We start from the raw sequence: 23,049 nt of genomic DNA, 5'->3' as shown, positions 1-23,049 counted from the left end.
TTTATTGAGCACTTACTGTGTGCAGAGCACTGTACTAAGCGCTTGGGAAGTACAAGTCAGCAACACATGGTGTGGGGCTGAGGGAGAGGCTCTGTTAGGAACTTTCTGTAGGTGTAAAACATCATGAGATTTCCCTTTCATCTCACAGAATCCACTGAATTTACTACCATGATGGATTTGGGTCAGCAGTCTCTGTCCACTTGGGTAGCTGATGTAAACTGATTCCTATTGGCAGTGAATGGCCAAGAGATGGAGCATGGCAGTTAGGAATGCTTCTCAGCACTCAACCTGGGCCATTTCCCATTTGTAGTAATAATAATAATAATGGCATTTATTAAGCACTTAACTGTGTGCAAAGCACTGTTCTAGGCAGGTGATCTTGTGGTAGATTATGACCAATCTGCATCTCTCTTTATTTTTCTCACACCAAGATGGCTTGAAGGCCACCCAAGTTTTATAATATTGTGCAGATTTGTAGTGAATGAATAATCCAATTCCCAATCATGAAACTACTGTGATCCCCATGAGGGACTGGAACTGTGCCTGATCTGATTGTCTTTATCTGCCTCTGTGCTTAACACAGTGCTTGGCACACAGTAAGCACTTAACAAGTATTCTTGTTATTACTATAAATGTAAAAATCCCTCCTCCTGTCACTTCTTATTCCAAGAGACCTAGCCTAAAGTGAAAGTTCGCTATTGAAGTGAACACTTGAGTAAAGTTGAACGGATGGAAGATAAAACCAGTTTTCTTTCTTCAGAACATGGAAATTAAAAAGGGCCCACTGATAGGAAGAAGAATTAATTGCCTTTTCCAGGATGAAAAGTTTTCTTGAAGTCAACCAGAACTGATCCTAAGGTGATCTTTGAGCCAGTGCCCTAAAGCATGGGTAGAACAACCCTCCAAACACCTTCAAGACAAATTTCATGAATTGAGTTTTGGGAATGGTTACTCTGATTCTAAAATCTATTCATTTATATAAAAAAATTATTGTCTAGAGATTTGGTTTTGCATGTCTAAGCATATGAAAATGGACTTATGGCGAGGACATGAAGTTGTGACTCCATCATCATAGATCAAGAACCATAATTGGCTTTCCATACATTCTGGATGGCCACGAGGATGCTGCACGTTTAAATGTGTTGGGATATTGGACCAATATTGGAGAGAGAGAGAGGAGAAATTCAATGCTTATCATGGGAATTTCAGCAAGAAAAATTGGGTCACTAAATAAAGAACGTTGTGAGACGTTCCAAAAAGCCTAGAGGGAGGAATTTGTTTTTCTGTATTTGTTAGGCACTTACTATGTGCTGAGCAATGTACTAAGTGCTGGGGTGGATACAAACAAATTGGGTTGGACACAGTCCCTATCCCATTTGGGGCTTACATTTTACAGATTAGATAACTGAGTCACAGAAAAGTAAGCTGACTTGCCCAAGGTCACACAGCAGATGTGTGGCAGAGCGGGATTAGAGCTCATGACCTTCTGACTCCCAGGCCCATGTTCTATCCACTATGAGACTGAGTAAGCAATGAATGCTGAGGGGAAAAGAAAAAGAAAGTTATATGAAAAAATTCATCAGAGGGCTTAGCTTAGATTGATAACAAGGGAAGAGAGAGAGAAAGAATGAGAGATGCTTTCAGAAAAGGAACTACATAACGTTGGAAAGCATATGGAATTTGTTAGTACATGAAGTTGCACATTCAAAAATATCAATATGACCAAGAAAATTTGGTTTCATTCAAGAATGAAATGTCCATAAAGAGATACTAGAGTGAAAATTAGGTTTTAGATCAGTCATTTGTATCCATAAGAATGGAGGTCTAAGAGGGAGAATACTGTGGTAACTCTAAGCACCCAATCATCACACTTGGAGGAATAACACTTAGTTGGATGGATCCCTTGAGAATGTGCTTGCTGTTCTTCAAGCAATCAATAAATAGCATTTGCTGAGTGCTTACTGTGTTCTGAGCAGTGTCCTGAGTGCTTGGGAGAGTACAATGGAGATGAAAATCATGGTCTTCGGTCTCAAGAGGCTCATAATTTTTTGTTCATGGACTCCATAGAATAAACTGTGAAAAAATGGGATACATCCTAAGGGGCCCTCATCGTTGGAAGAAGAATATGGGGAGATAGGGAAAGCAATCCTTGAGGCAAGATGAAAGAGTCCCGTCCCGTCCCGTCCCGTCCCCCCCCCCGCCAATCCTTGTCTTTCAGAAGTGTTAATTTCTACTCCAGCATGTTAAAAAAAAACTAAGTTTGGAGCTAAGTGCTCCATTTTCAAACTGTTCTTTTAACTGTCTTGGGTTCACCTAACCACTTCAAGATTTTGCAAATCTCTTCTCTTTGATTTTTAAAGACGGGTATCCCAGAAGAAATTTAATCCATTTAAATTCAGTCATCAAAATGCTTCATTGTTTGGATATTTTTATCTTTAGATTGTTAGCTCATTGGAACAGGGAAGTTACTCTTCTTTTCTTTTGTTATTTCTTTTTTCTTGGGTAAAACATTGTGCTCAGTTAAGCATCACTCTTTTTAAAGATATTCTATCACTGCTCCCTTTAGAAATTGTAATTTTAATCATTTTAAGCTACAACAAATGGCATGAAAGTTGGGTTTGCTATTAAGAAAGATCAAGCTTTGGGGTGCAAACAGAATTATTATCTTGAGAATCCATGAAATCCTCAAAGGTTTTCTGCAGGTTTTGAGATTTGGCTGATTATAAATTTTTTTGTTCTAAACATAAAATTTCATAAGGGAAGGGGAAAATCAGATACAAATTTTATTTTTAAATGCTCTTGCATTTCTTTTGGTTGTTTCCTTCTGATAATTCTCTCAAGATCTCTAGTAAATGGTGACAATAATAAAAATGATAATAATAATGGCTTTTATTAAATACTTATTGTGTGCCAAGCACTGTAATAAACACTAAAGTAGAAATGAGATAATTAGATCAGACAAAGTCTCTGTCCAACATGGGCTCTAAGTCAAAGAGATAGGGGACTAAGTATCTCATTTTCATTTTACAAATGATGAAACCAGCACAAAGAGGATAAATAATTTTTCCAAGGTCACCCAGAAAACAGCTGAGATTAGTCCTTGGGTTTTCAGACTCCCAGTTTCAAGCTTTTTCCATCAGGTGCTTCCTCCTTGTAATTGGTAAAGTTGCAGAAAATAACATGACTTTGCTTCTTGACTACATGATGCTGGCATAATTCCAGCCCTGGATTTTTTTAATAACCTTCACTCTCATATTTCTGTGGGAGTTGATATATGGTTGACTAGCCACAGGGAAAAAAAAAGAAAAATCACACACTATGGAGTTGTGAACTGGACAACAGTTTAACTGATTCATTCCTTCATAAGACTGCTTTCCTTGTTATATTCACTACTGCAAAATATTTTTCCAAAATGATGCATGTTGGCTAAAATAATTATTCATCATAAAGTATTCAGTTCAATTGCTTGCAAGATGTGGATTTTGCTACTTGATGCACTTTTTGATGGTGTAATGCAATACAAATCAAATGTTTGCTCATTTTTCTCAAATATTCAAGGCAATAAAAAGATTTATTTCATTTCTGAGGAAGTTCACTCATTTTGCAGAATCAGGGAAAGGAGCCTGGAAAGAAAAGCAAAATGAAACAAAAAAAAAAAACCCCTCCAGCACATATAAATGTCTGTCTGTTGTTAAACACTCTTTGTTGTTTTAAGGCAGATAAGCCAAAGAGCAGAGGCAAAGTACAAATCGTAGTAAGGTCATCTTTCACATCTTCAGTCAACATTGTTTGATTATTCCCCTGCTTTCAGGAAAGCCAGGAGTGGGTCAGTGCTTCGTTCTTTGAATCACTTAAACCAATTGTAAACGGCTATGAATTGACAACAGTGGGGGAAGGGATTGGGTAGGGACTTTGTCACATCCTTGAAGTGGATGAGCCCTTGAGAGTATATGGTAACCTCCAGACACATGCCTGGGTAGGCTGAGCTGGGGAAGTGACAGAAGAGCATAGTGGTTGCTGTTTCATTCTCCTTTTTAAACAAATTTTTGTATGGTATTTGTTAAGCACTTGCTATGTTCCAGTCATTCTATTAAGAGCTGGGGTAGATACAAAATAATTGGGATGGATACGGACCCTATCTGAAGCAGCGTGGCCAGTGGAAAGAGCCCGGGCTTGTGAGTCAGAGGTCATGGATTCTAGTCCCGGCTCTGCCATTTGTCAGCTGTGTGATTTTGGGCAAGTCACTTCACTTCTCTGTGCCTCAGTTTCCTCATCTGTAAAATGGGGAATAAGACTGTGAGCCCCACTTGGGGCAACCTTGATTACTTTGTATTCTCCCCAGAGCTTAGAACAGTGAGAAGCAGCATGGCTCAGGGGAAAAAGCATGGGCTTTGGAGTCAGAGGTCATGGGTTCAAATGCTGCTTCTGCCACTTGTCATTCATTCATTCATTCAATCGTATCTATTGAGTGCTTACTGTGTGCAGAGCACTGTACTAAGCACTTGGGAAGTACAAATTGGCAACATATAGAGACAGTCCCTACCCAACAATGGGCTCACAGTCTAGAAATGGGCTCACAGTCTCAGCTCTGTGACTTTGGGCAAGTCACTTAACTTCTCTGGGCCTCAGTTCCCTCATCTATAAAATGGGGATTAAGACTGTGAGCCCCACATGGGACAACCTGATCACCTTGTAACCTCCATAGCGCTTAGAACAGTGCTTTGCACATAATAAGTGCTTAATAAATGCAATTATTATTCTTATAGTAAGTGCTTAACAAGTACCAACATTATTATTATAATTATTATTATTATATAGGGCTCCAAGTCTTAATCACGGTTTTACAGATGAGGAAACTGAGGCGCAGGGGAGTTGAGTGAATTACCCAAGGTCATGCAGCAGGTAAATGGCAGAGGTGGGATTAAAACCCAGGCCCTTTGACTCCCAGGCCCAAGATCTTTCCATTAACTAGTTCATGCTGCTTCTCACTATGGACTATTAAATTGTTTTGGGTGGAAGTAGATAGCAGCAAAACCAGGTGGTGTTCTTTGTTGAGATTCCAAAACACATGCTCATTTAAAACAGTAAGGAATGAAGGCAAATGGAGGTAGTTGTTCTTCTTATAGGACCCTTGAGCAGGTACTACTGAACTTCTGGGCCCTCAGTTGAAAGAGTCAGACTCAGCATTATGTCAGGCAATTAGTATAGTGCTCTGCACACAATACATGCTCTGCACACATCAAGTGCTCAGTAAATGTCAGTGGTAATGGTCTTGCAACTTTTTAGTGTCTTCTTGATATTTGTCTAATCATCATATACAAGGAAGGAAGCTCACTGGGATGATACCAACAAGTCAATCTGATTCCTGGGAGATGTTTCCAACACAACTGACTGTGAGTAGCACTGAAATCTAGAGGCACAAATTCATTCAGTCATATTTATTGAGTGCTTACTGGGTGCAGAGCACTATACTAAGCACTAGGGAGAGTACAATACAGTAAAAAAAAGACACATTCCCTGCTCACAGTAATGTAAGGAGGCTTGCAGATGGTTGTGGATGACTTCACCAAAACATCCCAGATCTATGGATTCATGCCAAGAAAATCTTAGTTTTATTGCTTGTTTGTTTGTTTAGGTTTTTTGTAGTATTTGTTAAGCACGTACTGTGTTCAAAGCATCCCCAATCACTGGAGTGGTCATAAACAAATAGCTTATTTTTATCAAGAAGTTGATAATCTAAGGAAGGCTGTTTTTGAACCCAATGTCTGACTGATGTATGTTCAAGGCCATGAGTTTCAGTCTAGTACACATCATCAAATGTGGTATATGCTGAATGCCCACTGTGGGCTGAAATCAATCAGTCAGTCAATCAGTAAGATTTATTGAGCACTTTGCAGAGTACTTGAGAGAATCCAATACAATAGAATTGGTAGATATGATCCTAGTCCACAAGAAGCTTACAGTAGAGATAGGGAGACAGACATTAAAATAAATTACAGTTGAGGAAATAGTGGAGTATAAGAATGTAATAATTGTGGTATTTGTTAAGCACTTACTATGTGCAAGGCACTATACTAAGCGCTGGGGAGATGCAAGGTAATTGGGTTGGACTCAGTCCATATCCCACTTGCGGCTCACAGATGAGATTTTCCAGATGAAGTATCTGAAGGACAGAAAAGTTAAGTGACTTGCCCAAGGTCACACAACAGACAAGTGGCAGAGCCGGGATTCAAACCCAGGTCCTTCTGACTCACAGACCCGTGCTCTAGCCACTAAGTCATGCTGCTTCTCTGTGAGGCTGAGCGTGGGACAGTAACAAAGTGCTTAAGGGTTACAGACCCAAATGCATAGTTGATAGAGAAGGGGAGGGCAAATAGGGAAACAAGGGTTTAGTCAGGGAAGGCCTCTTGGAGGAGATGAGATTTTACCAGGGTTTTGAAGATGGGGAGAGTGTTTGGATTAGAAGGGAGAGAGAGTTTCAGGCAAGAGGAGGGACTTTGGTTGAGGGGTCATTATATGAGTCAGATGAGATTGAAGTACAATGAGTAAGTTCATTCATTCATTCAATCATATTTATGAGCACTTACTGTTTGCAAAGCACTGTACTAAGCACTTGGGAAGTACAAGTCTGCAATGTATAGAGACGGTCCCTACCCAACAACGGGCTCACAATCTAGAAGGGGGAGACAGACAACAAAAAAAAACATGTAGACAGGTATCAAAACCATAAGAATGAATAGATAATAAATAAATAGAATAAAAAAAACAGTTGGGGTTAGAGGAGCAAAATGTGCAGGTTGAGTTGTAGTAGGAGGTCACTGAGGTGAAGTAGGAGGGAGAGAGCTGACTGAGTTCCTTAAAGCCGATGGTAAGAAGTTTCTGTTTGATGTGGAGATGGATGGGAAACCACTGGAGGTTTGTGAACAGTGGGGAGGCATGGACTGAATAGTTCTTGAGGAAAATTGTCCCAGCAGCAGAGTGAAGTATTGACTGGGGCAGGGAGGTCAAAGTACAATAAAAGTAAGAGACAAGGCCCCTGCCTTTTAGTATTTTACAATCTAATAAGAGCTGGTTTCTATCTAGTGTCTGGCTGAATAATGTCACCGACCATTAATTTCAACACAGGATTTATCACTGATAATAGCATTTATTGAATGCTTGCTTTATGCTGTGCACTTGGAAAAAATAATCGTTCAGGCCTCCTGTTTCTTTGGATGTTGAGGTCAGTACGGGCTACCCCATAATTTTATCATGCCACAAATTTGCTCCTTTTTTTCACTCACTTTTACTGCTCTTTCCCATTCCCTTGATTTTGCTCCCAGTTGAAGAGCTGAGCAGAAATCACTTGCACTAATGGTGTCTAGCCATTAAGTGGGGATACAAAGTCAGAGGCAACTAGTCTAGGTTTAATGGCATTTGAAGACTACTTGAAATCCTGCTAAAAGTCACAGGTTGGAATGGTCACAGATACATGACCCCAGAGGGAATAACTTTTGAGGACTGTAAAAGGAGCTTCTGTTAGATGAGTACTTTGAAATAGTTGCCTCATTATTTAAAGGAAAAGATATACCTGCTGAGCAGGTTTTAAAACAACAGATGTATCTGGGACTGTAGCTTGCCAAAAAATCAAAGCTGTGGGTTTTGTGGCATCAGGGTTCCATTTCTGTGGGGAGTGGGCAGAGGTGAGGGTGACTGGATTTGTGCATTAGCTAGTAGGGATCATCCTCTTCAGTCACGGGGAGTTGTGGTCTACGGGCAAAAACTTTCCTTAGCTATCCTATAATCACTGCAATTCGGGAACTGTGACAGTTTCTCCTTAAAACCAAAACGTTTGATGGACACTTTCTTTGGGCTAGAAGAGGGAACTGGGGGGAATGGGCACCAGAAGATGGATTGAGCCTGAAAAAACCCAGGGCAGATAAAAGGGTAAGGAGCCAGGGGAAAGGATTAGGAAAAAAAATCCCTGCTATGCACTCTGCCCCTTCTGATTCAGTCCCTGGGGTGAATCAGCCCATATATCCTTTCCTTTCTTCTTTTCTTCTCACCTCATTGTCCTTCCCTCATTCCAGAATACAGAACTTCTGGTGGCATTATGCATAATTTCCAAGCAACTTGATGTTTCTGCTGGAACAATATTACTAATGGACAAATCAGTTCATCAATCAGTTAATCAATCAATCGTATTTATTGATTGTTTACTGTGCTTAGAGCACTGTACTAAGTGCTTGGGAGAGTTTAATACAACACAGTTGGTAGACGTGTTACCTGCCCACAGAGACCAAACTGCCTTGGTCTTCAAAGCAATTTAATTTCCATGTTCTGCCCTTTTGGAGGCACTGGAGAGGTTCAGGCTAATGTCAGCTGGACCAAGGGCAATCTGCCCTTTGTCAACTGAGGTAGGCAGGAGATGCCCTGCATCCTCTGTTGCAGGTGTCCACTCCCAGATCAAAGTGGAAATAGGGACTTTCTGAAGGTGTGTTGGGAGGGCACAATAGACGTACATCCAATTTGTTCCTAGTGCTCCACTAACCCTGGCCCCTGCAATCAGAGCCCTGACCTACAGGATCATTTCCCAGAAAGTGTAGCAATCTCCAGGATGTGAGGTGAGGTGAGGTGGCCTTGCCATATGTTCAGGAGGAGAGGAGAGTATCCTCTGAATCTCCTGGGTGGCTGGAGTCTGAGAGTGGGACGATCACTGTATTTTTGCTGTGGGAGGGGCTCCTGACTCCCAGATACCACTTGAGACAATGAGACCTAATGGAAAGAACATGAGATTAATAGTCAAGGGACTTGGCTTTGAGCCTCAGTTCCGCCTTTGGCTTATTGTGTGACCGTGGGCAAGTCATTTAACATTTCTGAGTCTGTTTCCCCATCTAGAAGTGGGGATAAGAAAGAACGGGAGGCTATGAGGAATAAGGACTGTGTCTGATCTCTTGTATCTACCCCAGTGCTTAGCATATGGTAAGTGCTTAATATATGCCATTTTTATTATAATGATAATTATGATTATTACATTAGATCCCAGTAGACATTGGCTATTGCCATATTCCATGTACTTCTGAAAATATCAGTTGGGCCAAAGCCCACAATCACCCATGGTTGCTGTGCGATGGGATTAGGTGTGGGATAGCAGGGATAGCACCAGGGTGGGCCTTACACACAAGGCATCCCTATTCCTTCTATCCACTCCCCCATTCACCCCCTTTCACCTGTCCCACTTTGATGCCTTGTCACTCCCTACTTCCTGATTGGAAGTCCTTCACCTTCATCTGCCTGTTCCTCTCCATCCATACATTAGTACAATTATTCATCCTATTCCATCTGGATTACTGCACCAGCCTCCTTTCTGACCTCCCAACCTCTTGCCTCTCCCCACTTCAGTCCGTACTTTACTTGGCTGCCAGGATTATCGTTTTACAGAAACGTTCAGGGCATGCCACACCCATCCTCAAAAATCTCCAGTGGCTACCTATCAAACTGCATATCAAACAAAACTACTCCTCACTATTGGCTTTCAACCTCTTCATCACGTTGCACATTCTTACCTCACCTCCCTTCTCTCCTTCTATGTCCCAGCCCTCACGTTCCACTCCTCTTGCACTAACCTCCTCATTGTGCCTCGATATCGTCTGTCTCACTGCTGACCCATGGCCCATGTCCTACCTCTGGCCTGGAATGCCCTCCCTCCTCACATCTGCCAAACGATCACTCTTCCCCCCTTCAAAACCCTACTGAAGGCACACCTCTTCCAAGATGCCTTCCCAGACTAAGTCCTTTTTCTCAGCTCCCCCTCCCTTCCATGTCACCTCGACTCACTCCCTTTATTCTTCACCCCCCCACCTCATAGCACTTATGTATAAATGTATATAGCTATAATTCTATTTATTTATATTGATGCCTCTTTACTTATTTTGATGTCTTTTCTCCCTACCCCTTCTAGACTGTAAGCCAACTGTGGAAGGGATTGCCTCTCTCTTTATTGCTGAATTGTATTTTCCATGCACTTCTTATAGGGCTCTGCACCCAGTAAGCACTCAATAAATACAATTGACTGAAAGAATGAATGAATGTCAGCCAGCCCACAACACTCCTCATCTCCAGAGGCCTTCTGAATTTTCATCTTCTCCAGGTTTTCCCTGAGTAATTTTCTTCTTCCCCGTCACATCCTCTCTACTATCATCTCAGCACTTTATCATCACCCTTACCATTTTTGGTCTCAACTTCTTTTGTACTTTTGTATATACTGATTTATGTACTTTACTATTTCAGTGTTTTTTTCTTATTGTCACCGTCCATGTGGGATGGAGCCGAGACTAGTGGGTTACTTTGAAATCCGAGGGGCCAAAAGCAGTCAGAGGGAGACAGACAGAAACTCAAGCCAGTAAATTTCTAAACCAAGGCTTTGATTTAGCTCCCCATTGCTAGCTAGCAGTTAGTTACTCTCGTAACGAGGGGTTGTGCATCTTATACTTGTGGGTGTCAATCCTGGTGGCTCACCTTGAGTTCTTGATACAGGCACCCTCGTGTCTTCACAATGGGAAGACATATGGGTCCTGGCTGGCTGGAAAGTCACCAAAACAACTGCCCCAAGTCTCCAGCGGGCTACCCCTCTTATCCCATCACTGACTGCAGAAGTGTTACATGTCATTTAGATATGTGTGCCTCAGCCCACTTGAAATTGGTTGGTTGCTTTCGATTGGGCTCCAAGTGTGCCCAGGGTGGCAGCTTCTGTTAGGACATGTTTTCTCCAGGTGATTGTCCATGAGGGTATCACAAGTCCTTGGGCCATATGAGAGAAGTGCTCACACACAATCTCTCATGCGGGGAGTTTTTACCTAGGAAAGGCGGGCCCTGGGTCTGAATTGTCCAACTCAGAGACTTCCGTTCACTTGGTCTGTCTTCTGTTTTAGGACTTGTTGCCTTAATTACCCATTTGGCCTAGCTTTTTGTGGGGGGGAGGTTGACAGGGGGAGGGGAGAGGGTTTGTGTGGGCAGCCACAGCTATTTGTAAATATTTTATGTCTGCCTTTCCCAGTAGATTGCAAGCGGCTTGAGTGTCAGGATTGAGCCTTCTGTATCTATTGTACTCTTCCAAGAACTTAGTACAGTGTTCTGCACACATTATGTGCTCAATACATATATTGGGTTTATTGATCCCATGTGGTTTTTAGGCTAAGTATCTCTCCCCTAGGACCAGGAAGCTATCTGAGGGAGGTGGAAAGTAGAAAATGTGAGAAGGTGGCTAAAGACCTCAGCACCCACCATTGTATTAATCAGTGAATTAATGTATCAATCAATGGTATTTTTTGAGCACTTACTGCATGCAAAGCACTGTACTTAGCACTTGGGATAGTTTTAGACATTCCCTGCCCACAAGGAGCTTAGAGTCTAGAGGGGGAGACAGGCATTAATATAAATAAGTAAATTATGAATATGTACATAAGTGCTGTGGGCTGAGGGTGGGGGGACTATCACATGCTTATAATAATAATAACAATAATAATGATGGAATTTATTAAGCACTTACTATGTGCAAAGCACTGTTCAAAGCACTGGGGAGGTTACAAGGTGATAAGGTTGTCCCATGGGGGGCTCACAGTCTTAATCCCCATTTTACAGATGAGGTAACTGAGGCACAGAGAAGTTAAGTGACTTGCCCGAAGTCACACAGCTGACAATTGGCAGAGCAGGGGTTTGAACCCATGACCTCTGACTCCAAAGCCCGGGGTCTTTCCATTGAGCCATGCTGTAGGAGGGAGTAGGGGAAAAAAGGGCTTAATCAGGAAAGGTCTCTTGGTGGAGTTGTGATTTTAAAAGGCTATGAAGGTAGGGAGGGTGTTGGTCTGTTGTATAGGGTGGTGGAGGGAATTCCAGGCCAGAGGGAGGATGTGGGCAGGTGGTCAATGATGAGAAGCAGAAGGGCCCAGTAAGTAGAGCATGGGCCTGGAAGTCAGAAGGACCTGAGTTCTAATCACAGCTTCTCCACTTGTCCACTGTGTGACCCTGGGCAAGACATTTAACTTCTCTATGCCTCAGTTACCTCATCTGTATAATGGGAATTAAGACTGTGAGCCCCATGTGGGGCATGGAGTGTGTTGAAACTGATTAGCTTGGATCTACCTCAGTGCTTAGAATGGTGTCTGGCAAATAGTAAGAGCTTAAGAAATACCTCACAAACACTAAGATGGATGAGATCGAGGAAATGAGTAGGTTGGCATAAGAGCATAAATGTGGGAATTTGGGAATGGGGAGGAGAAAGTGAGGGTTGGTTTGGGAGAAAAAGAAATGAGCTGGTGTTTCAAAATTTTAGCATCATTCAGCAATTACTTGTTAAGCAATTACTATGTGCCAAGCACTATAATAAGCACTGGAGTAGATACAAGTTAATCAGGTTGGACCCGGTCCATAGTCACATATGGAGTCATGGTCTTAATCTCCATTTTACAGGTGAGGTAACTGAGACATGGAGAAATTAATCTACTTGCCCAAATTCACACAGCAGACAAGTGGTGGGGTGGGGATTAGAACCCAGGTCCTCTGACTCTCATGCCTGTGGTGTATCCACTAGGTCACGCTGCTTCTCAATCTTTATTATATTTTGGTTTTGGTATTATTCCAATGTTCCTCCCCCCAACCCCGCAGCCCCCAGTTCAAGCCAGGCTTAATGAAAATTTGCCTAGCCTGCTTCAATCTGACCCTGGCTGCACTGTAGAGAATTTTACCTCTTAACATGAGAATAATTTCTCATGTTAAGAGGGAAACCACAGCCACACATGTGGGGCAGTGGGAGTTTCCCAGGAAGTTAAGACTGAGACTTAGTGCTGTCAGCTACACATCTAGGGTGGTGTCTCTGATGTCAACACAAGGTTGGGTTAGCATGAGACTAAAATTGCATACCTTGTGTGATACAAATGACACAAATGTGCATTATATTAAGTTCCTTTATTTGCTACACCAATCACATTATTTTCCCTTTTGTAAGGTATCATCTTGCTCTGCGAACATTGCTACATAATAGCTTTTAAATCAAAATCATCCAGTGTATCTAAGGCCTCCTGGAAAAATGTGTTTGAATTACTTAAAATACATATAATTCTTTTTTGGGAAAACTTGAAATAGCTAAGCAGATGTTGAATTCCTTTAGATTTGGGTTGCAATTCATTCCAAGATGGAATAAGAATATTAAAGTTAAGCTGGGAAGGAGAAATTTTTGTTCTTGCTATTGCATTTCATTACTTTTATTATTACTTATTGTCATGTCTCATAATTCCCAGAAGATGTTAGGTGAAGGCAAGCATAGTTATGAGAGTAAAGTGGACAGATAAGAAGGATGTAGTGGTCCTGTATAAAATGTTTGCTCTGATAATAACTTTGTTGTTGAAGGAATCCATATAGTAACACAGGACTTTAAAATAGCACATGAGTCTAAATTCACATATTGATAATGACTGAAGAGATGTCATCAGAAAAAATGTTTTGTTTATTTTTCTAGAAGTGAAATAGTACCCATTCTCTGTCTCTGAGAAAGGAATTTTTTTAAATTAATGTAATGAGAAGGAACAATGCCTTAAATCTCTCTTATGATTTCTTATGAAATCTCTCGCTCCATCCCTTCTCCCCTCCTTAACTTCCATCTTCAACCGCTCACTCTCCACTGGTTCCTTCCCCTCTGCCTTCAAACATGCCCATGTCTCTCCCATCCTAAAAAAACCCTCTCTTGACCCCACCTCACCTTCTAGTTATCGTCCCATATCCCTCCTACCATTCCTTTCCAAACTCCTTGAACGAGTTGTCTACACGCGCTGCCTAGAATTCCTCAACAACAACTCTCTCCTCGACCCCCTCCAGTCTGGCTTCCGTCCCCTTCATTCCACGGAAACTGCGCTCTCAAAGGTCACCAATGACCTCCTGCTTGCCAAATCCAACGGCTCATACTCTGTCCTAATCCTCCTCGACCTCTCAGCTGCCTTTGACACTGTGGACCACCCCCTTCTCCTCAACACGTTATCTGACCTTGGCTTCACAGACTCCGTCCTCTCCTGGTTCTCCTCTTATCTCTCCGGTCGTTCTTTCTCAGTCTCTTTTGCAGGCTCCTCCTCCCCCTCCCATCCTCTTACTGTGGGAGTTCCCCAAGGTTCAGTGCTTGGTCCCCTTCTGTTCTCAATCTACACTCACTCCCTTGGTGACCTCATTCGCTCCCACGGCTTCAACTATCACCTCTACGCTGATGACACCCAGATCTACATCTCTGCCCCTGCTCTCTCCCCCTCCCTCCAGGCTCGCATCTCCTCCTGCCTTCAGGACATCTCCATCTGGATGTCCGCCCGCCACCTAAAGCTCAACATGTCGAAGACTGAGCTCCTTGTCTTCCCTCCCAAACCTTGTCCTCTCCCTGACTTTCCCATCTCTGTTGACGGCACTACCATCCTTCCCGTCTCACAAGCCCGCAACCTTGGTGTCATCCTCGACTCCGCTCTCTCATTCACCCCTCACATCCAAGCCGTCACCAAAACCTGCCGGTCTCAGCTCCGCAACATTGCCAAGATCCGCCCTTTCCTCTCCATCCAAACCGCTACCCTGCTAATTCAAGCTCTCATCCTATCCCGTCTGGACTACTGCACTAGCCTTCTCTCTGATCTCCCATCCTCGTGTCTCTCTCCACTTCAATCCATACTTCATGCTGCTGCCCGGATTATCTTTGTCCAGAAACGCTCTGGACATATCACTCCCCTCCTCAAAAACCTCCAATGGCTACCGATCAATCTGCGCATCAGGCAGAAACTCCTCACCCTGGGCTTCAAGGCTCTCCATCACCTCGCCCCCTCCTACCTCACCTCCCTTCTCTCCTTCTACTGCCCAGCCCGCACCCTCCGCTCCTCCACCACTAATCTCCTCACTGTACCTCGCTCTCGCCTGTCCCGCCATCGACCCCCGGCCCACGTCATCCCCCGGGCCTGGAATGCCCTCCCTCTGCCCATCCGCCAAGCTAGCTCTCTTCCTCCCTTCAAGGCCCTCCTGAGAGCTCACCTCCTCCAGGAGGCCTTCCCAGATTGAGCCCCTTCTTTCCTCTCCCCCTCGTCCCCCTCTCCATCCCCCCGCCTTACCGCCTTCCCCTCCCCACAGCACCTGTATATATGTATATATGGTTGTACATATTTATTACTCTGTTTATTTATTTATTTATTTATTTTACTTGTACATTTCTATCCTACTTATTTTATTTTGTTGGTATGTTTGGTTCTGTTCTCTGTCTCCCCCTTTTAGACTGTGAGCCCACTATCGGGTAGGGACTGTCTCTATGTGATGCCAATTTGTACTTCCCAAGCGCTTAGTACAGTGCTCTGCACATAGTAAGCGCTCAATAAATACGATTGATTGATTGATTGATTGATTAAATCAATTCTGGTATGATCATCTTAATGCAAATTAAAAAGGAAAGATTGAAAAGAGACATTTCAAATGACAACTTTTTTCTCACCATGTTAGTCTTTAAACTCCTTGTGGTTAGGGATTGGGTCTACCAGCTCTATTGTATTGGACTATCCCAAGCTCTCTGTACAGTGCTCTGCACATGCTCAATAAATACCATTAGTTGATTGATTGACTTGGGATGGCAGAGTGGCTGGGAATAGGACACTGTGAGAAGAGAGGAAGAGACTGATTTCAGCTTTTTCGCTGCTTGAGGAATTCCATCACATTACAGAGGAAATAAAAAGTAAGAATTATTTTAATGCAATGGCTTCATAAAGGTTTAGTTGGTACATATGGAAATGATTTTTTTTCTGCTTTGGCATTCAAACCACTTCAGTAGGGTAGGATGGAAACAAAGAGGTTCAGATGTTCACAAGGGGCTCAAGGGTCTAAACTGGTTTTAGTCATTGCAGGTACAATTTTGAAGTAATCTGACTTCTAAAATCTGAAGAGTGCTGTCAGTTTCCAATGTCTTTGTCAAAATTAAGCTCTGAGGCATTGATACTTACGCTAATAAACAGAGCTAGGATAATTTATTCAGCTCATGTTTCTGTCTGCTAACTTTTCTCTAATGAAAAAGGAAATTATCAGCTTTGGGAAGTTCAAAGCTTCTTGAACTCTTACGGGATGTAATACTATGTTAACCAAAATAATTCATTCCTTTTTTCCTAGTTTTAAAGTTTTTTTAAAAAAAACTTGAAAGTTTTCACTGAAAGTATTTCCCTCGTGCATTTTTTTTAATTAAGGAAGAAAATTTCTGGACTCAGATAGTGTAGGTAGCAAACTCAATTTTCTGAGCCTCAAATAAACTGCAGTTTACCAGAAGTTCCTCAACCACCTCTAATGGAACCATAGAGGTGCAAGCTTTATGGCTTTGATTTTTTCCATAATGTGTTGGAAGTATGGTCACCAAATGGATATTTAGAGGAATTATAAGTGCAACTTAGGGGAAGAGTGAATACCTTATTGCATATTTTAGTTTCAGTGGTTTTAGTAGTTTTAGTGGTATATCCTTTACCAGAATTTTCTCTTGAGTAGAAGTTAAGGTGTATGCATAGAAAGGAAACAATAATGAATACAAGAATGGGCAATAATTTTATGTTATTCTTTAGTCATTTATTTGTATGGTACAGATAATAATAATGATAATAATAATTGTATTTATTGAGCACTTATTATGTGTCAATCACCAAACAATCACACTTCCCCCCTTCAAAGTCCTACTGAAGACTCACCTCCTCCAGGAGGTCCTCCCAGACTAAGCCCCACTTTTCCTCGGCTCCCCGTCTCTTGCACATCACCCTGACTTGCTCCTTTTGTTCTACCCCCTCCCCTCCCCACATCATTTGTGTGTATATATATACATATCTATAATTCTATTTATTTATATTAATACCTGTTTACTTGTTTTGATGTGTATATATCTATAATTCAATCTATTTATATTGATGTTATTGATGCCTGTTTGCTTGTTTTGATGTCCATCACCTCCCTTCTAGACTGTGAGCCCGTTGTGGGTAGGGAATGTCTCTTTTTGTTGCTGAATTGTACTTTGCATGTGCTTAGTGCAATGTTCTACACACAGTAAGCGCTCGATAAATACGATTGAATGAATGAATGAAGTGCTGTGCTAAAATACACTACAATTGGATAGGACGGATCTCTTTCTCTTAAGAGGTTCACAGTCGAAGTAAATATACAGCAACCTCAGAAGGAGCAGTGTTATTTTAGACCACATCTACCCAATAACAGTAGTCAGTAGGATTTTAAAATTGAACTATATTTAGTGTAAACTGAGGTCAGTGGTTAATCACTCTACTGCCTCAAACTCTCCCAACTCTGGCCTTAACTCTTCCCCTAAATCAAACACTCCATGGTCCCTCTCTTTCCATAAATAATAATAATAATAATAATGGTATTTGTTAAATGCTTACTGTGTGCTAGGCATGTAATAAGCGCTGGGGCGGATACTAGCAAGTCGAGTTGGGCACAGTCCTTGTCCCTGGTGGGGCTCACAATCTCATCCTCATTTTACAGATGAGGTACTGAGGCACAGAGAAATGAAGTGACTTGCCCAAGGTCACAGCAGACAAGTGGCAGAGCCTGGATTAGAACTTGTGACCTTCTGACTCCCAGGCCCATGCTCTATCCACCATGCCAGGCTGCTTCTCAATAAGCAGTTCAGTTTTATTTTCAGCTTTCAAGGTCCAGAAAACGTATTAGGGCCTGGTGAGAGGCATTTCCCAAAGCCTTGATGCCTTAGTTACAAAGAAGTCAGTTATTTATTTAAGTGAGGCCCAAAGGCCTTTCAGCTTCATTTCAAAAGTTACAATTAAAAGACTAATGCGATGATTTAATTATGTAAGGTTTTCTCAGGGTATGACTCCTTAAGATATTTTGTGTGTGCATGCTCAGAGTAGGGAGTTTTAATGCTTCCATGCTTTGCATATCTTCAACTTTGCATATCTTCATCTAGGTGACATTTAGTTTCAAAATATCTGCCACATATTACCTGTCATTGAAGATGATGTTTCTGACCACAAGTTTTTCTGGATTGTGTGTGAGAACGCTTACGTGTCACTGATGATTCCTTTTGTCTTGTGATTTCTTGAGATTAATTTTCAATGCATAGAGCTTTACCAATTCTGAGAAGTGTTTTTTAATCATTCATGTGTCGTCTTGGTTGTGTACTTCCACAATACAGTCGTCAGCGTATAGGTGCTTCTGTATGGATGATTCAGTGATTTTTGATGATTCTCTAAACCTGTTAAATTGAGTTTCCCTGACTAATCAGAATTATATTTGACTCCAATTTAATATTGTGTCTTCAAGCATGGCACTTTAGAGTAAGTTAAAGATGACTATATTAGTATCTGGCTCTGCTTTACTCCTTTGGAAATTAAGAATAATAATAATATTACAAAATCAATCAATGGTATTTATTGAGCACTTACTGTGAACAGAGCACTGTACAAGCTCTCGGGGGAATACAGTAAAACAGTATTGGAAGACATGTTCTTTGTCCACTACAAGGTTACAGTCCTAGCTTAAGTCTGGAGGAGTCGATAGACATTAATATAAATGAATGCATAAATAAATAACAGATATGAGAAGCAGCATGGCGTAGTGGATAGAGCACGGGCCTGGGAGACAGAAGGTCATGGGTTCTAATCCCGGCAATACCACTTGTCTGACCTTGGGCAAGTTACTGCTCTTCTCTGTGTATCAGTTACCTCGTCTGTAAAATAAGGATTGAAATTATGAGCCCCATGTGGACAGGGACTGTATCCAATCTGATTTGCTTTTTTCCACCCCAGCACTTAGTACAGTGCCTGGCATATAGTAAGCGCTTAACAAATACCTTGATCATTATTATTATTATTATTATTATTATTATTATTATAGAGATATATATATATATATATATATATATATATATATATATATATATATATAATGTATGTTGATGACTGTATTCTGGAAGTACACAGCCTAGAGGACACATGAATGATAAAAAACACTCCGCAGAATTGGCAAAGCTCTATGCATTGATAATTAATCTAAAGAAATCACAAGACAAAAGGAAATATCAGTCACATGCAAGTGTTTCCACACTTACACACACCAGAAAAACTTGTGGCCAGAAATGTCATCTTCAATGACAGGTAATATGTTCAGCTATTTTGAAACAAAATGTCACCTAGATGAAGATAAGCAAAGCATGCATATTATACGTTATGTACTAATAGTATTGGTTAAGTGCTTACTACGTTACAAGCACTGTACAAAGACCTGGGGCAGATACAAGATCAACTATTGGACTCAATCCCTGTCTCTCATTGGCTCACAGTCTAAGATGGAGGGAGAATAGGTGTTGAATCACCCTTTTACAGGTGAGGAAACCGAGGCACAGAGAAGTTAAATCATTTGCCCAAGGTCAGACAGCAGGTAAGTGGTAAAAAAGGGAGTAGAACCTAGGTCCCTTTTCTCATTTTTCAAGTTCTTTCCACTAGGCCATGCTGAAGGTCTGATTAGATTCCTCCGTTTCTGACAGGTCAGTGCACAAAATAAGCATTCAATAAATACTATTAGTTAATAATAATAATAATAATGGCATTTGTTAAGCACTTACTATGTGCAAAGCACTGTTCTAAGTGCTGGGGAGGTTACAAGGTGATCAGGTTGTCCCATGGGGCGCTCACAGTCTTAATCCCCATTTTACAGATGAGGGAACTGAGGCACGGAGAAGTTAAGTGCCTTCCCCAAAGTCACACAGCTGACAATTGGCAGAGCCAAGGTTTGAATCCATGACCCCTGACTCCAAAGCTATGCTCTTTCCACTGAGCCACATTGCTTCTCTGATTGATTGACACAGACCACCTTATAGTAGTAACCTTAGAATTTTGGCAAATTTCTCCCAGCAGCCAAACATTTTAAGTAATTACTAGAGCCCAGGTCGCTGGTCATGTTAAAAAAAGATTCATGAATACCATGTAGAGGGCTTGATATTGTTCCTCACTTCTGTAATTGTTGGTCAGCTTGCTCTGGTCTAATGGCACACTGCCATTCTTAAAATATATGGTTAATAATGTTCTTCAGTTACCAGTTCAGGAGGGTTTCCGAGCATTGGAAAGCAGTAAAATTCCAAGAGAGTTTCCACAGTCAGAGCTCTTCCTTCCTTCTTTAAGACGATGATAATGGTGGCTCTTTGAAACCCGAAACATATTAGATGAATAAAGGGAGAGCTGAGTAGATGATTGAGATGTACCTTTTTTCCTAGTTTGTAGATCCTGGCAGGTATAGCATTAGATCTGAAGTTGCACTATTCTTCAAGGTATCTATTCTAGTAGTGACTTCATCCACTGTTGGAGCAAAGGCTGTCTTGGCAGGCAAATATTCCTCAGAGAACATCATCCTCAACAGTGAAAGATGTGCTAAAGATATCTTTAATGTTATTGTCTTCTCTTTAAGATTCAATCTTTGTCTCCAACCATCACTGGTGCTGTGTTTGTCCACAGATACTTTTTTGGGTTGTGTAGAAATTAGGAGTCTCTGTGAAACCTTATTTAGTTGTAGTAATAATATTTATTTATCCGGGAAAGACTCTATCAGTGGCATTTTTTCAGCACATTCATTTAATCGTATTTATTGAGTGCTTACTGTGTGCAGAGCACTGTACTAAGCACTTGGGAAGTACAAGTTGGAAACATATAGCGATGGTCCCTACCCAACAACGGGCTCATAGTCTAGAAGGGGGAGACAGACAACAAAACAAAACATGTAGTGTGTGTGAAGCACTATAGTTAGAGCTCGGGAGAGTACAACAGAATTAGCAGGCGCGTTCCCTGCCCATCATGAGTTTACAGTCTAGAGTACAATACAACAGGGCTGATAGGCATGTTCCCTTCTCACAGGGAGTTTACAGTCTAGAGGGACATTAAAAAAATGGTGTGTAGGTACATAAGTGTTGTTTGACTGAGGGCAGGGTGAATAGTAAGAGCTTAAAGGGTACATGTCTAAGTAAATGGGTGATATAGAAGGGAGAGGGAGTTGGGGAAATGAGGGTTTGGTCAGGGGAGGCCTCTGGGAGCAGTTGTGATTTTAATGGGCCTTTGTAGGTGGAGAGAGTGGTGATCAGTTGTATATGCAGGGGGAGGGAGTTTCAGACCACAGGGAGAATGAGGGTATGTCGTTGGCAGTGAGATAGATGAGATTGAGGTACAGTGAGTAAGTTGGCATTAGAGGAGTGAATCAATCAATCAATCAATCGATAGTATTTATTGAGTGCTTACTGTGTGCAGAGCACTGTACTAAGCACTTGGGAAGTGCAAGTTGGCAACATATACAGACGGTCCCTACCCAACAGTGGGCTCACAGCCTAGAAGGGGGAGACAGAGAACAAAACCAAACATATTAACAAAATAAAATAAATAGAATAGATATGTACAAGGAAGATAAATAAATGGAGTAATAAGTATGTACAAACATATGGGTGGGTTGTAGTAGAAAATCAGGGAGGTAAGCTAGGAAGGGGCAAGCTGATTGAGTGCTTTGAACTGATAGTAAGGAGTTTCTGTTTGACATGGAAGTGGTTGGACAACCACTTGAGGTTCTTGAGAAGTCAGGAGATGTTGACTGAATGTCATATATAGAAAAATGATCCAGGCAGTAGAATGATGTAAATCTTGGAGTGGGGAGAGACAGGAGTCAGGGAGGTCAGCAAGGAGGCTGTTGTAGTAGTCAAGGTGGGATAAGATAAATGATTGAATCAACATCAATGATTGAATCAACATCATAACAATTATCATGTGAGCCCACTGTTGGGTAGGGACCATCTCTATATGTTGCCAACTTGTATTTCCCAAGCGCTTAGTACAGTGCTCTGCACACAGTAAGTGCTCAATAAATACGATTGAATGAATGAATGAACATGGTAGCAGTTTGGATGGAGTGGAATAAGTGGATTTTAGTGATGTTGTGAAGGTAGAACCAACAGGATTTGGTGACAAACTGAACATGTGGGGTAAATGAGAGTGATGAGTTGAGGATAATGCCAAGGTTGCAGGCTTGTGAGACAGGAAGGGTGGTGGTGTGGTCTATAGTTATGGGAAAGATGGAGAGGACAGTGTTTGGGTGGGAAAATGAGGAGTTCTGTTTTGGACATGCTAACTATGATTTGTTTTTGAGACATTCGAGTAGAGATGTCTTAAAGGCAGGAAGAAATGTGAGGCTGCAGAGGAGAGAGTTCAGGTATGGCAAGGTAAATTCAGAAATCATTCACATAGAGAAGAAAGTTGAAGCTGGGAATGTATGAGTTCTCCAAGGGAGTGGGTTTAGATGGAGACTAGAAAAACTCAGACCTGAGTCTTGAGGAACTCCCACAGTTAGAGTGTGTGAAACAGAGGAGGAGCCCACGAAACAGACTGAATAGGAGAGGCCAGGTAGATGGGAGGAGAACCAGGAGAGGATAGTGTTGGTGAAGCCAAGTTTAGATAATGTTTCAAGGAGAAGGGTGTGGATCACAGTTGGGAAGGCAGCTGAGACATCAAGGAGGAGTGAAGATGGCTTGAAGATCATTAAAAGAAAGGCATATATGCAATACAGACATGGCCCCTGACATCCAAGGGGATCACAGTCTCAGAATGAAGAAGGAAAGGGCAGGGGTTAGGGACAGACACATGAAGAAAAGTGAACAACATGTTATACAAAAGATAAAGATGACTATGAACATGAAGATGCAGGCTCCTCAGAGTTCAGACCAACAGCCCCAGAAGTCACAGCTGTGGACACGATGGTGACCCTTTCCACATTATAAAAGTTGAGAAGGTCTCAGACTGCTGAAGATAGAGTCCTTCCCTAAGATGAAGCAGGAGTTGATGCGAGCCCTGGTGTCCTGGGGAAGGTCAGTGTGACACTTCAGAGGTAGCATCTCCGATACATGTCAAGTATAACTTGTTCTGAATTACATGCTGGAGTTTCTAATAAGGTGCTTGGATCAGCATAGTAACATTTTGGATGGAGAGGAAAATTTTCACCTATAAATTTCAGTGAAAACTTACTTAACTTGATATTTTAAAA

General features: G+C 41.7%; 1 protein-coding gene across 2 annotated transcripts in view; it reads left to right on the top strand.

The window, feature by feature from the left end:
* The window catches only part of LOC119928288 (muscular LMNA interacting protein), a 244,313-nt gene that overhangs the window by 174,325 nt on the left and 46,939 nt on the right, over window positions 1-23,049 (top strand). The gene's annotated exons all lie outside the window — the stretch shown is intronic.

This window comes from Tachyglossus aculeatus, chromosome 1, assembly GCF_015852505.1.
Source record: "Tachyglossus aculeatus isolate mTacAcu1 chromosome 1, mTacAcu1.pri, whole genome shotgun sequence".
Classification (NCBI taxonomy): domain Eukaryota; kingdom Metazoa; phylum Chordata; class Mammalia; order Monotremata; family Tachyglossidae; genus Tachyglossus; species Tachyglossus aculeatus.
The sequence above is the reverse complement of the archived record's forward strand: the minus strand, read 5'-3'. Positions and strand labels throughout refer to the sequence as shown.